This window comes from Ascaphus truei, unplaced genomic scaffold, assembly GCF_040206685.1.
Source record: "Ascaphus truei isolate aAscTru1 unplaced genomic scaffold, aAscTru1.hap1 HAP1_SCAFFOLD_1725, whole genome shotgun sequence".
Lineage (NCBI taxonomy): Eukaryota > Metazoa > Chordata > Amphibia > Anura > Ascaphidae > Ascaphus > Ascaphus truei.
This window is the reverse complement of record NW_027454621.1, coordinates 52,501-68,169: the sequence shown is the minus strand read 5'-3', so window position 1 is coordinate 68,169 and position 15,669 is coordinate 52,501. Positions and strand designations below refer to the sequence as shown.

The following is a 15,669-nucleotide window of genomic DNA, read 5'->3' as shown; positions in this document are numbered from 1 at the left end:
GACTATGAGAAAGAAAATATGAGGATTTTGTCAGACTGGGCCTGCTATGAGATTTTAGAGACAGACCCTACTCTAAAATTTAACAAAGAACTGATCAACATACTTAACAAAGGTCTGACTTTAAAACTTATCTCTGAAAGAAAATACACCTACATCCTGGTCCGGACACCAAAAATCGCTACATTCTATAGCCTCCCTAAGGTCCATAAAAACAAAAACACCACCTCAGGTAGAACAATAGTCTCTGGATCGGTAATCTGACAGAAAAGGCAAGTTTGTATGTGGACAAGATTTGAGACCGTTTGTCACCACTCTGCCTTCATTCATTAGGGACACTAAAGATGTCCTTATGAAGTTAGATGGGCATAATGGTGGCTGAGGACTGTACCTTAGTAACCCTTGATGTAGAGGGACTGTACTCTAGCATCAGACATGATCGGGGACTAAGAGCGGTCAATCACGTCCTCAGCACACGCAGTCAGCACCACCAAAACCACAACAGTTTCACTGCGGAATTATTAAAATTTGTCCTACAAAGAAACTATTTTTGGTTTAACAGAACCATCTATCACCAGGTACAGGGTACAGCTATGGGCACAAGTGCGCCCACGACATATGCGAACCTGTACCTGGGATGGTGGGAATCAACAAGGGTATTTTCAGAAGAACTCGAACATTTCACTACACACGTGGAGATGTGGCTTCGTTTCATTGACGATGTGCTCATCGTGTGGCGAGGGTCAGAGGCCTTACTGAAACAATTCATAGGGGTCTTGAACATCAATGACCTCAATTTACATCTGACCATGGAATATAGTTCTGATCAAATCTGCTTTCTTGACCTATTGATCTCCAAGGGTGACAATGGCCTTCTAGAAACAACAATATATATCGCAAAATACAGCCACAAATAGTATCCTCTTGGCAAGTAGTCACCACCTCAGATCACTGATAGAAGGACAGTTGGACAGTTTCTCCGACTAAGAAGAAATTGCAGCAATGACAAGGACTTTGAAGACAAAGCCATTGACATGAGAAATCGGTTCGTAGCTAGGGGCTACAGCCTAAAACAGTTAAAAAGGCATATAAATGGGCTAAACAGAAAGCAAGATCAGAACTGGTCAAAAATAAACCCACCAAACCAGAACAGAACACAGTAAGATTCATTGGTACCTTCAATAAACAATGGAAGGTGGCAAAGGAAATCTTGCCACAAACACTGGCACATACTACGGGCTGATGAAGATCTTTGTGACTCTGTACCTCCATATCCGGCTATGGTGAGTAGACGGGCTAAGATTTGAGAGATCATTTAGTCCACAGTCGCTATACTGCGGAAACACCAAAGGCCACCTGGTTACCACCTCGGGTTGAGGGCACCTTTCACTGCCAAAGATGCAAAGCCTGCCAATATGTAACTGTGTCAAAAACCTTCAGTAACCACAATAACTCCAAACACTTCAATATACGTAAGTTTATTCATTGCAATACCACAGGAGTTATTTACATGGGGGACCTGCAGGTGTGGGAAAAGTGTGTGGGCAAAACACACCGCCAGTTCAAAACAAGAATTCTGGAGCATGTAGGATCAATCCGCAACAAACTAGACACCCCGGTTGCAACCATATAACCCAATGTCAATATGGAGACCTAAAGGGAATATCGTTTGTGGGGACAGATCAATTCTCCCCGGGAATCAGAAAGGGGGACTGGGACACAGAACTACTTAAGATGGGGTCAAGATGGATTTATACCCTAGGAACTTTAAATCCATCGGGACTGAATGAAGGGTTTCTTTTCAGTCCTTTCATCTGACCCTCCTAACAGATATTCTGCTTAGACCATTTCATATCTCTTATTTGGATTACAGTATTTTATTCTCTCATTTATTCGAAGTATAGCATTTTTCAGCCTCCTGCCCAGTCCAGACATAAACAAACAATTACAATAATGATACAAAGACTCTTTTGGTGTACTAACTGTTTAATAATATGATTGTTATTACATCAGTCAGATAAAGTGGTTACAACAGCTATACCACTTTCTTATTGCAGTGACTAACCATCACATAGATCAATGAATATAAAAATCATTTAAACACACAACCCTACTAGAGTGAGCACTTGCCACAGTATTTGCTCATCTGCATATGAACATACCAGTGCCATTGATACCCAGTCCTTGATGCCCTTTTGACTGACATACACAGTACCAAGTTCATTGGGGGCAATTGGGTCAGGCTATTAAAGGTTGCTAAATGTATCAGACCACCAACTGTGCATTCTTGCAATGGGACTTATCCTCTGTTCTGATCCAGCAACTACAGGGTTAACTGTTTTAATAGCCACACCTACCGTGACTATATAACCTATCAGTCGCACACAGGGACCTCCCCTACGCACCCTGAAGAAGCGTTCATTCGTGAAACGCGCGTCGGCCACTTACCTACTCCTGACTCGCGGGAAGCCTTTCCTTTGAAAGCAGCATGGACTGATCTTGTTCTTAGCTGCGGTACTTCTGGCGCCCCGTGTGCGGTTTATATCACTGCTCCTATGTGTTCCAACTACACAGTAGGATCGTGTTCATTATAGGGGACGCTCTCTATCCACTATATAGTCAGGCTTGTCCTCGAGCATATCAGCGCTGATGTAGGGGACAAAGCATTGCCCGTTATTAGTGTTCTACCTGTTTCTATGCATGCTTGATTCTCACCTGCTCAATAGGAGGTTGGTGTGGGCTATCAGGGCTATCAGTTTACCTCACCACAGGATATCTGCCTCAGCTGTTCTATACCGGTCGGGCAATAAATGAGTCTAGCCTTTGGCAGGTTTATTGCTCCCTCCGTAAGACCTAATGTATTAGCCATTTAGGAGTGCTTCTTGTGTATATTACCAGCTAATACTATTAGGGGAGAATCTGGGTATTCACCATACACACCATTGATATTATACCCACTGCATGTCACGGTATACACTCCTCCATCACTGCAGCTTCCTATTCCTGCGCAGAAGATACACACGATCAGCTGTTTGAGACTCTATGAAGAATGTAGGAATATCGCCCTCATTAGCCCCTTAGGGCTATTCTAACACGGCTGGAGTATCCTCAAAGGGTGTCTGCATTAACCCTTACATTAAGCACCTACCCTGACCTGCAAGACTAGGGACTGCTGTCTCAGAGTGTGTTCTCCAGTCTTAGGGCTAGCAGCTTGCAGTGATTGTATGTGAATATACAGCAGTTCAGGTAGATATACACAGAAATGTGCGGTGTCTGGCTTAGATTACCTATACCACCTATATGTCACCAAAGATTCAGAGCATATACAAGCCTGAAAATGTACTACTTCATGTGTATGGTGGTTACATTACGGACCTATCTCCTCACTTAAGGAGGCTATATATATAGCAATAGGTCCTGACTATCCATAAAGGATCTCCATATGTACACACTACTTAACTACCTCTGGTTAAGTTACCAGTGATCACAGTCACGTGCTGTTTGATACATTTTCTGATTTTAAAGCCCATTTTTTTATCATTGTTTATTAATAAAGTATTTTAATCATGTCATTATACATTCAGTTTGACAGAGTGCTGGTAAACTAGGTTTCCTTTTCTTTCATATACATATAATGTGCAGTGTAATAAACTCCTGAGGAAGTGGGCATACACATCATGTAACCACATATATGGTCCCCTATGCAGAAATAGGTACCGGACAAATAGTAAACATGCCAACTGTAATCGAATATATATGCTGCTGCAGCGATGTGACAACAGATGTATATAGCGGAAACCTCACTACATCTAGAGAGATAAGAAGATGTCTAAACAGGCACCAAGCTGTGCAAGATCACACTATATAGATATACATCTCAATGATTACATAAACATATAGAGGTATATAGTATATGCATAACCATACCATGTGTCCTGCAATGTCATGTTGTAATAATGTTCAGTGGGAAGAATCAGCTGGATCCCAGAATCTCATACTACAGATCTATACATATAGACATCTCACTCTAACAGCCAGTGCAGACCACCAAGTATACCCGCAGCTCAGAGAACGGCACGAGAAGGTGCCAGTGTACATCACCACCACAAGTATACCCGCAGCTCAGAGACCGACATGAGAAGGTGCCAGTGTACATCACCACCACAAGTATACCCGCAGCTCAGAGACCGACATGAGAAGGTGCCAGTGTACATTCACCACCACAAGTATACCCGCAGCTCAGAGACCGACATGAGAAGGTGCCAGTGTACATCACCACCACAAGTATACCCGCAGCTCAGAGACGGCATGAGAAGGTGCCAGTGTACATCACCACCACAAGTATACCGCAGCTCAGAGAACGACATGAGAAGGTGCCAGTGTACATCACCACCACAAGTATACCCGCAGCTCAGAGAACGGCATGAGAAGGCGCCAGTGTACATCACCACCACAAGTATACCCGCAGCTCAGAGAACGGCATGAGAAGGCACCAGTGTAAATCATCACCACAAGTATACCCGCAGCTCAGAGAACGGCATGAGAAGGTGCCAGTGTACATCACCACCACAAGTATACCCGCAGCTCAGAGAACGGCATGAGAAGGTGCCAGTGTACATCACCACCACAAGTATACCCGCAGCTCAGAGAACGGCATGAGAAGGCGCCAGTGTACATCACCACCACAAGTATACCCGCAGCTCAGAGAACGACATGAGAAGGCACCAGTGTACATCACCACCACAAGTATACCCGCAGCTCAGAGAACGGCATGAGAAGGCACCAGTGTACATCACCACCACAAGTATACCCGCAGCTCAGAGACCGGCATGAGAAGGTGCCAGTGTACATCACCACCACAAGTATACCCGCAGCTCAGAGAACGGCATGAGAAGGTGCCAGTGTACATCACCACCACAAGTATACCCGCAGCTCAGAGAACGGCATGAGAAGGTGCCAGTGTACATCACCACCACAAGTATACCCGCAGCTCAGAGACCGACATGAGAAGGTGCCAGTGTACATCACCACCACAAGTATACCCGCAGCTCAGAGACCGACATGAGAAGGTGCCAGTGTATATCACCACCACAAGTATACCCGCAGCTCAGAGACCGGCATGAGAAAGTGCCAGTGTACATCACCACCACAAGTATACCCGCAGCTCAGAGAACGGCATGAGAAGGTGCCAGTGTACATCACCACCACAAGTATACCCGCAGCTCAGAGACCGGCATGAGAAGGTGCCAGTGTACATCACCACCACAAGTATACCCGCAGCTCAGAGACCGACATGAGAAGGTGCCAGTGTATATCACCACAAGTATACCCGCAGCTCAGAGACCGACATGAGAAGGCACCAGTGTACATCATCACCACAAGTATACCCGCAGCTCAGAGAACGACATGAGAAGGTGCCAGTGTATATCACCACAAGTATACCCGCAGCTCAGAGACCGACATGAGAAGGCACCAGTGTACATCATCACCACAAGTATACCCGCAGCTCAGAGAACGACATGAGAAGGTGCCAGTGTACATCACCACCACAAGTATACCCGCAGCTCAGAGACCGACATGAGAAGGCACCAGTGTACATCATCACCACAAGTATACCCGCAGATCAGAGAACGGCATGAGAAGGCGCCAGTGTACATCACCACCACAAGTATACCCGCAGCTCAGAGAACGGCATGAGAAGGCACCAGTGTACATCATCACCACAAGTATACCCGCAGCTCAGAGAACGGCATGAGAAGGTGCCAGTGTACATCACCACCACAAGTATACCCGCAGCTCAGAGAACGGCATGAGAAGGCACCAGTGTAAATCATCACCACAAGTATACCCGCAGCTCAGAGAACGGCATGAGAAGGTGCCAGTGTACATCACCACCACAAGTATACCCGCAGCTCAGAGAACGGCATGAGAAGGTGCCAGTGTACATCACCACCACAAGTATACCCGCAGCTCAGAGAACGGCATGAGAAGGCGCCAGTGTACATCACCACCACAAGTATACCCGCAGCTCAGAGAACGACATGAGAAGGCACCAGTGTACATCACCACCACAAGTATACCCGCAGCTCAGAGAACGGCATGAGAAGGCACCAGTGTACATCACCACCACAAGTATACCCGCAGCTCAGAGAACGGCATGAGAAGGTGCCAGTGTACATCACCACCACAAGTATACCCGCAGCTCAGAGAACGGCATGAGAAGGCGCCAGTGTACATCACCACCACAAGTATACCCGCAGCTCAGAGACCGACACGAGAAGGCGCCAGTGTACATCACCACCACAAGTATACCCGCAGCTCAGAGACCGACATGAGAAGGCGCCAGTGTACATCACCACAAGTATACCCGCAGCTCAGAGACCGACACGAGAAGGCGCCAGTGTACATCACCACCACAAGTATACCCGCAGCTCAGAGACCGACATGAGAAGGTGCCAGTGTATATCACCACAAGTATACCCGCAGCTCAGAGACCGACATGAGAAGGTGCCAGTGTACATCACCACCACAAGTATACCCGCAGCTCAGAGAACGACATGAGAAGGTGCCAGTGTACATCACCACCACAAGTATACCCGCAGCTCAGAGAACGGCATGAGAAGGCGCCAGTGTACATCACCACAAGTATACCCGCAGCTCAGAGACCGACATGAGAAGGTGCCAGTGTACATCACCACCACAAGTATACCCGCAGCTCAGAGACCGACATGAGAAGGTGCCAGTGTACATCACCACAAGTATACCCGCAGCTCAGAGACCGACATGAGAAGGTGCCAGTGTACATCACCACCACAAGTATACCCGCAGCTCAGAGACCGGCATGAGAAAGTGCCAGTGTACATCACCACCACAAGTATACCCGCAGCTCAGAGACCGGCATGAGAAGGTGCCAGTGTACATCATCACCACAAGTATACCCGCAGCTCAGAGACCGGCATGAGAAGGTGCCAGTGTACATCACCACCACAAGTATACCCGCAGCTCAGAGAACGGCATGAGAAGGTGCCAGTGTACATCACCACCACAAGTATACCCGCAGCTCAGAGACCGACATGAGAAGGTGCCAGTGTACATCACCACCACAAGTATACCCGCAGCTCAGAGAACGGCATGAGAAGGTGCCAGTGTACACCACCACAAGTATACCCGCAGCTCAGAGACCGACATGAGAAGGTGCCAGTGTACATCACCACCACAAGTATACCCGCAGCTCAGAGACCGACATGAGAAGGTGCCAGTGTACATCACCACCACAAGTATACCCGCAGCTCAGAGAACGGCATGAGAAGGTGCCAGTGTACATCATCACCACAAGTATACCCGCAGCTCAGAGACCGACATGAGAAGGTGCCAGTGTACATCACCACCACAAGTATACCCGCAGCTCAGAGACCGACATGAGAAGGTGCCAGTGTACATCACTACAACAAGTATACCCGCAGCTCAGAGACCGACACGAGAAGGTGCCAGTGTACATCATCACAAGTATACCCGCAGCTCAGAGAACGGCACGAGAAGGTGCCAGTGTACATCATCACAAGTATACCCGCAGCTCAGAGAACGGCACGAGAAGGTGCCAGTGTACATCACCACAAGTATACCCGCAGCTCAGAGAACGACATGAGAAGGCGCCAGTGTACATCACTACAATAAGTATACCCGCAGCTCAGAGAACGACATGAGAAGGCGCCAGTGTACATCACTACAACAAGTATACCCGCAGCTCAGAGAACGGCATGAGAAGGCGCCAGTGTACATCATCACCACAAGTATACCCGCAGCTCAGAGACCGACATGAGAAGGTGCCAGTGTACATCACCACCACAAGTATACCCGCAGCTCAGAGACCGACATGAGAAGGCGCCAGTGTACATCATCACCACAAGTATACCCGCAGCTCAGAGACCGACATGAGAAGGCGCCAGTGTACATCACCACAAGTATACCCGCAGCTCAGAGAATGACATGAGAAGGTGCCAGTGTACATCACCACCACAAGTATACCCGCAGCTCAGAGAACGGCACGAGAAGGTGCCAGTGTACATCACCACCACAAGTATACCCGCAGCTCAGAGACCGACATGAGAAGGTGCCAGTGTACATCACCACCACAAGTATACCCGCAGCTCAGAGACCGACATGAGAAGGTGCCAGTGTACATCACCACCACAAGTATACCCGCAGCTCAGAGACCGACATGAGAAGGTGCCAGTGTACATCACCACCACAAGTATACCCGCAGCTCAGAGACCGACATGAGAAGGTGCCAGTGTACATCACCACCACAAGTATACCCGCAGCTCAGAGACCAACATGAGAAGGTGCCAGTGTACATCACCACCACAAGTATACCCGCAGCTCAGAGACCGACATGAGAAGGTGCCAGTGTACATCACCACAAGTATACCCGCAGCTCAGAGACCGACATGAGAAGGTGCCAGTGTACATCACCACCACAAGTATACCCGCAGCTCAGAGACCGACATGAGAAGGTGCCAGTGTACATCACCACCACAAGTATACCCGCAGCTCAGAGACCGACATGAGAAGGTGCCAGTGTACATCACCACCACAAGTATACCCGCAGCTCAGAGACCGACATGAGAAGGTGCCAGTGTACATCACCACCACAAGTATACCCGCAGCTCAGAGACCGACATGAGAAGGTGCCAGTGTACATCACCACAAGTATACCCGCAGCTCAGAGAACGGCATGAGAAAGTGCCAGTGTACATCACCACCACAAGTATACCCGCAGCTCAGAGAACGGCATGAGAAGGTGCCAGTGTACATCATCACCACAAGTATACCCGCAGCTCAGAGACCGGCATGAGAAGGTGCCAGTGTACATCACCACCACAAGTATACCCGCAGCTCAGAGAACGGCATGAGAAGGTGCCAGTGTACATCATCACCACAAGTATACCCGCAGCTCAGAGAACGGCATGAGAAGGTGCCAGTGTACATCACCACCACAAGTATACCCGCAGCTCAGAGACCGACACGAGAAGGTGCCAGTGTACATCACCACCACAAGTATACCCGCAGCTCAGAGAACGACATGAGAAGGTGCCAGTGTACATCACCACCACAAGTATACCCGCAGCTCAGAGACCGACACGAGAAGGTGCCAGTGTACATCACCACCACAAGTATACCCGCAGCTCAGAGACCGACATGAGAAGGTGCCAGTGTACATCACCACCACAAGTATACCCGCAGCTCAGAGACCGACATGAGAAGGTGCCAGTGTACATCACCACCACAAGTATACCTGCAGCTCAGAGAACGACATGAGAAGGTGCCAGTGTACATCATCACCACAAGTATACCCGCAGCTCAGAGAACGGCATGAGAAGGTGCCAGTGTACATCACCACAAGTATACCCGCAGCTCAGAGACCGACATGAGAAGGTGCCAGTGTACATCACCACCACAAGTATACCCGCAGCTCAGAGAACGGCATGAGAAGGCGCCAGTGTACATCACCACCACAAGTATACCCGCAGCTCAGAGAACGGCATGAGAAGGCGCCAGTGTCCATCACCACCACAAGTATACCCGCAGCTCAGAGACCGACATGAGAAGTTGCCAGTGTACATCACCACAAGTATACCCGCAGCTCAGAGAACGACATGAGAAGGTGCCAGTGTACATCACCACCACAAGTATACCCGCAGCTCAGAGAACGACATGAGAAGGTGCCAGTGTACATCACCACCACAAGTATACCCGCAGCTCAGAGACCGACATGAGAAGGTGCCAGTGTACATCACCACAAGTATACCCGCAGCTCAGAGAACGACATGAGAAGGTGCCAGTGTACATCACCACCACAAGTATACCCGCAGCTCAGAGAACGACATGAGAAGGTGCCAGTGTACATCACCACCACAAGTATACCTGCAGCTCAGAGAACGGCATGAGAAGGTGCCAGTGTACATCATCACCACACGTATACCCGCAGCTCAGAGACCGACATGAGAAGGTGCCAGTGTACATCACCACCACAAGTATACCTGCAGCTCAGAGAACGACATGAGAAGGTGCCAGTGTACATCATCACCACAAGTATACCCGCAGCTCAGAGACCGACATGAGAAGGTGCCAGTGTACATCACCACAAGTATACCCGCAGCTCAGAGAACGACATGAGAAGGTGCCAGTGTACATCACCACCACAAGTATACCCGCAGCTCAGAGAACGGCATGAGAAGGTGCCAGTGTATATCACCACAAGTATACCCGCAGCTCAGAGACCGACATGAGAAGGTGCCAGTGTACATCACCACCACAAGTATACCCGCAGCTCAGACCGGCATGAGAAGGTGCCAGTGTACATCACCACCACAAGTATACCCGCAGCTCAGAGAACGGCATGAGAAGGTGCCAGTGTACATCACCACCACAAGTATACCCGCAGCTCAGAGAACGGCATGAGAAGGTGCCAGTGTACATCACCACCACAAGTATACCCGCAGCTCAGAGAACGGCATGAGAAGGTGCCAGTGTACATCACCACCACAAGTATACCCGCAGCTCAGAGAACGGCATGAGAAGGCGCCAGTGTACATCACCACAAGTATACCCGCAGCTCAGAGACCGACATGAGAAGGTGCCAGTGTACATCACCACCACAAGTATACCCGCAGCTCAGAGAACGGCATGAGAAGGTGCCAGTGTACATCACCACCACAAGTATACCCGCAGCTCAGAGAACGGCATGAGAAGGCGCCAGTGTACATCACCACAAGTATACCCGCAGCTCAGAGACCGACATGAGAAGGTGCCAGTGTACATCACCACCACAAGTATACCCGCAGCTCAGAGAACGACATGAGAAGGTGCCAGTGTACATCACCACCACAAGTATACCCGCAGCTCAGAGAACGACATGAGAAGGTGCCAGTGTACATCACCACCACAAGTATACCCGCAGCTCAGAGAACGGCACGAGAAGGTGCCAGTGTACATCACCACCACAAGTATACCCGCAGCTCAGAGAACGGCATGAGAAGGTGCCAGTGTACATCACCACCACAAGTATACTCGCAGCTCAGAGACCGACACGAGAAGGTGCCAGTGTACATCACCACCACAAGTATACCCGCAGCTCAGAGACCGACATGAGAAGGTGCCAGTGTACATCACCACAAGTATACCCGCAGCTCAGAGAACGGCATGAGAAGGTGCCAGTGTACATCACCACCACAAGTATACCCGCAGCTCAGAGAACGGCATGAGAAGGCGCCAGTGTACATCACCACAAGTATACCCGCAGCTCAGAGAACGACATGAGAAGGTGCCAGTGTACATCACCACCACAAGTATACCCGCAGCTCAGAGAACGGCACGAGAAGGTGCCAGTGTACATCACCACCACAAGTATACCCGCAGCTCAGAGACCGACATGAGAAGGTGCCAGTGTACATCACCACCACAAGTATACCCGCAGCTCAGAGAACGGCATGAGAAGGCGCCAGTGTACATCACCACCACAAGTATACCCGCAGCTCAGAGAACGGCACGAGAAGGTGCCAGTGTACATCACCACCACAAGTATACCCGCAGCTCAGAGACCGACACGAGAAGGTGCCAGTGTACATCACCACCACAAGTATACCCGCAGCTCAGAGACCGACATGAGAAGGTGCCAGTGTACATCACCACAAGTATACCTGCAGCTCAGAGAACGGCACGAGAAGGTGCCAGTGTACATCACCACCACAAGTATACCCGCAGCTCAGAGAACGGCATGAGAAGGTGCCAGTGTACATCACCACCACAAGTATACCCGCAGCTCAGAGACCAACATGAGAAGGTGCCAGTGTACATCACCACCACAAGTATACCCGCAGCTCAGAGAACGGCATGAGAAGGTGCCAGTGTACATCACCACCACAAGTATACCCGCAGCTCAGAGAACGGCATGAGAAGGTGCCAGTGTACATCACCACCACAAGTATACCCGCAGCTCAGAGACCGACATGAGAAGGTGCCAGTGTACATCATCACCACAAGTATACCCGCAGCTCAGAGAACGGCATGAGAAGGTGCCAGTGTACATCACCACCACAAGTATACCCGCAGCTCAGAGACCGACATGAGAAGGTGCCAGTGTACATCACCACCACAAGTATACCCGCAGCTCAGAGACCGACATGAGAAGGTGCCAGTGTACATCACCACCACAAGTATACCCGCAGCTCAGAGAACGGCATGAGAAGGTGCCAGTGTACATCACCACCACAAGTATACCCGCAGCTCAGAGACCGACATGAGAAGGTGCCAGTGTACATCACCACCACAAGTATACCCGCAGCTCAGAGACCGACATGAGAAGGTGCCAGTGTACATCACCACCACAAGTATACCCGCAGCTCAGAGAACGACATGAGAAGGCGCCAGTGTACATCACCACCACAAGTATACCCGCAGCTCAGAGACCGACATGAGAAGGTGCCAGTGTACATCACCACCACAAGTATACCCGCAGCTCAGAGACCGACATGAGAAGGTGCCAGTGTACATCACCACCACAAGTATACCCGCAGCTCAGAGACCGACATGAGAAGGTGCCAGTGTACATCACCACCACAAGTATACCCGCAGCTCAGAGACCGACATGAGAAGGTGCCAGTGTACATCACCACAAGTATACCCGCAGCTCAGAGAACGGCATGAGAAGGTGCCAGTGTACATCACCACCACAAGTATACCCGCAGCTCAGAGACCGACATGAGAAGGTGCCAGTGTACATCACCACAAGTATACCCGCAGCTCAGAGAACGGCATGAGAAGGTGCCAGTGTACATTACCACCACAAGTATACCCGCAGCTCAGAGAACGGCATGAGAAGGTGCCAGTGTACAACACCACCACAAGTATACCCGCAGCTCAGAGACCGGCATGAGAAGGTGCCAGTGTACATCACCACCACAAGTATACCCGCAGCTCAGAGACCGACATGAGAAGGTGCCAGTGTACATCACCACCACAAGTATACCCGCAGCTCAGAGACCGACATGAGAAGGTGCCAGTGTACATCACCACAAGTATACCCGCAGCTCAGAGACCGGCATGAGAAGGTGCCAGTGTACATCACCACCACAAGTATACCCGCAGCTCAGAGACCGACATGAGAAGGTGCCAGTGTACATCATCACCACAAGTATACCCGCAGCTCAGAGAACGGCATGAGAAGGTGCCAGTGTACATCACCACAAGTATACCCGCAGCTCAGAGACCGACATGAGAAGGTGCCAGTGTACATCACCACCACAAGTATACCCGCAGCTCAGAGACCGACACGAGAAGGTGCCAGTGTACATCACCACCACAAGTATACCCGCAGCTCAGAGACCGGCACGAGAAGGTGCCAGTGTACATCACCACAAGTATACCCACAGCTCAGAGAACGGCACGAGAAGGTGCCAGTGTACATCACCACCACAAGTATACCCGCAGCTCAGAGAACGACATGAGAAGGTGCCAGTGTACATCACCACCACAAGTATACCCGCAGCTCAGAGACCGGCATGAGAAAGTGCCAGTGTACATCACCACCACAAGTATACCCGCAGCTCAGAGAACGGCACGAGAAGGTGCCAGTGTACATCACCACCACAAGTATACCCGCAGCTCAGAGAACGGCATGAGAAGGTGCCAGTGTACATCACCACCACAAGTATACCCGCAGCTCAGAGAACGGCATGAGAAGGCGCCAGTGTACATCACCACCACAAGTATACCCGCAGCTCAGAGAACGGCATGAGAAGGCGCCAGTGTACATCACCACCACAAGTATACCCGCAGCTCAGAGACCGACATGAGAAGGTGCCAGTGTACATCACCACCACAAGTATACCCGCAGCTCAGAGACCGACATGAGAAGGTGCCAGTGTACATCACCACCACAAGTATACCCGCAGCTCAGAGAACGGCACGAGAAGGCGCCAGTGTACATCACCACAAGTATACCCGCAGCTCAGAGACCGACATGAGAAGGTGCCAGTGTACATCACCACCACAAGTATACCCGCAGCTCAGAGACCGGCATGAGAAAGTGCCAGTGTACATCACCACCACAAGTATACCCGCAGCTCAGAGAACGGCATGAGAAGGTGCCAGTGTACATCACCACCACAAGTATACCCGCAGCTCAGAGAACGGCACGAGAAGGTGCCAGTGTACATCACCACCACAAGTATACCCGCAGCTCAGAGAACGGCATGAGAAGGTGCCAGTGTACATCACCACCACAAGTATACCCGCAGCTCAGAGAACGGCATGAGAAGGTGCCAGTGTACATCACCACCACAAGTATACCCGCAGCTCAGAGAACGGCATGAGAAGGTGCCAGTGTACATCACTACCACAAGTATACCCGCAGCTCAGAGACCGACATGAGAAAGTGCCAGTGTACATCAGCACCACAAGTATACCCGCAGCTCAGAGACCGACATGAGAAGGTGCCAGTGTACATCATCACCACAAGTATACCCGCAGCTCAGAGACCGACATGAGAAGGTGCCAGTGTACATCACCACCACAAGTATACCCGCAGCTCAGAGACCGACATGTGAAGGCGCCAGTGTACATCACCACCACAAGTATACCCGCAGCTCAGAGAACGGCATGAGAAGGCACCAGTGTACATCACCACCACAAGTATACCCGCAGCTCAGAGAACGACATGAGAAGGTGCCAGTGTACATCACCACCACAAGTATACCCGCAGCTCAGAGACCGACATGAGAAGGTGCCAGTGTACATCATCACCACAAGTATACCCGCAGCTCAGAGAACGGCATGAGAAGGTGCCAGTGTACATCACCACCACAAGTATACCCGCAGCTCAGAGAACGGCATGAGAAGGTGCCAGTGTACATCACTACCACAAGTATACCCGCAGCTCAGAGACCGACATGAGAAGGTGCCAGTGTACATCATCACCACAAGTATACCCGCAGCTCAGAGAACGGCATGAGAAGGTGCCAGTGTACATCACTACCACAAGTATACCCGCAGCTCAGAGACCGACATGAGAAGGTGCCAGTGTACATCATCACCACAAGTATACCCGCAGCTCAGAGAACGGCATGAGAAGGTGCCAGTGTACATCAGCACCACAAGTATACCCGCAGCTCAGAGACCGACATGTGAAGGCGCCAGTGTACATCACCACAAGTATACCCGCAGCTCAGAGAACGACATGAGAAGGTGCCAGTGTACATCACCACCACAAGTATACCCGCAGCTCAGAGACCGACATGAGAAGGCGCCAGTGTACATCACCACCACAAGTATACCCGCAGCTCAGAGAACGGCATGAGAAGGTGCCAGTGTACATCACCACCACAAGTATACCCGCAGCTCAGAGAACGGCATGAGAAGGTGCCAGTGTACATCACCACCACAAGTATACCCGCAGCTCAGAGACCGACATGAGAAGGTGCCAGTGTACATCACCACCACAAGTATACCCGCAGCTCAGAGACCGACATGAGAAGGTGCCAGTGTACATCACCACCACAAGTATACCCGCAGCTCAGAGACCGACATGAGAAGGTGCCAGTGTACATCACCACCACAAGTATACCCGCAGCTCAGAGACCGACATGAGAAGGTGCCAGTGTACATCACCACCAC

At 50.3% G+C, this 15,669-nt stretch overlaps 1 long non-coding RNA gene across 1 annotated transcript; it reads left to right on the top strand.

Annotated features, from left to right (window-relative positions):
- The first annotated feature begins 220 nt into the window (after positions 1–220).
- On the top strand, positions 221–3,574 carry LOC142476771 (uncharacterized). Its single transcript, XR_012791973.1, has 2 exons — positions 221–2,249; positions 2,662–3,574. It is a non-coding gene; the product is annotated as an uncharacterized LOC142476771 (long non-coding RNA).
- Positions 3,575–15,669: the final 12,095 nt, after the last annotated feature.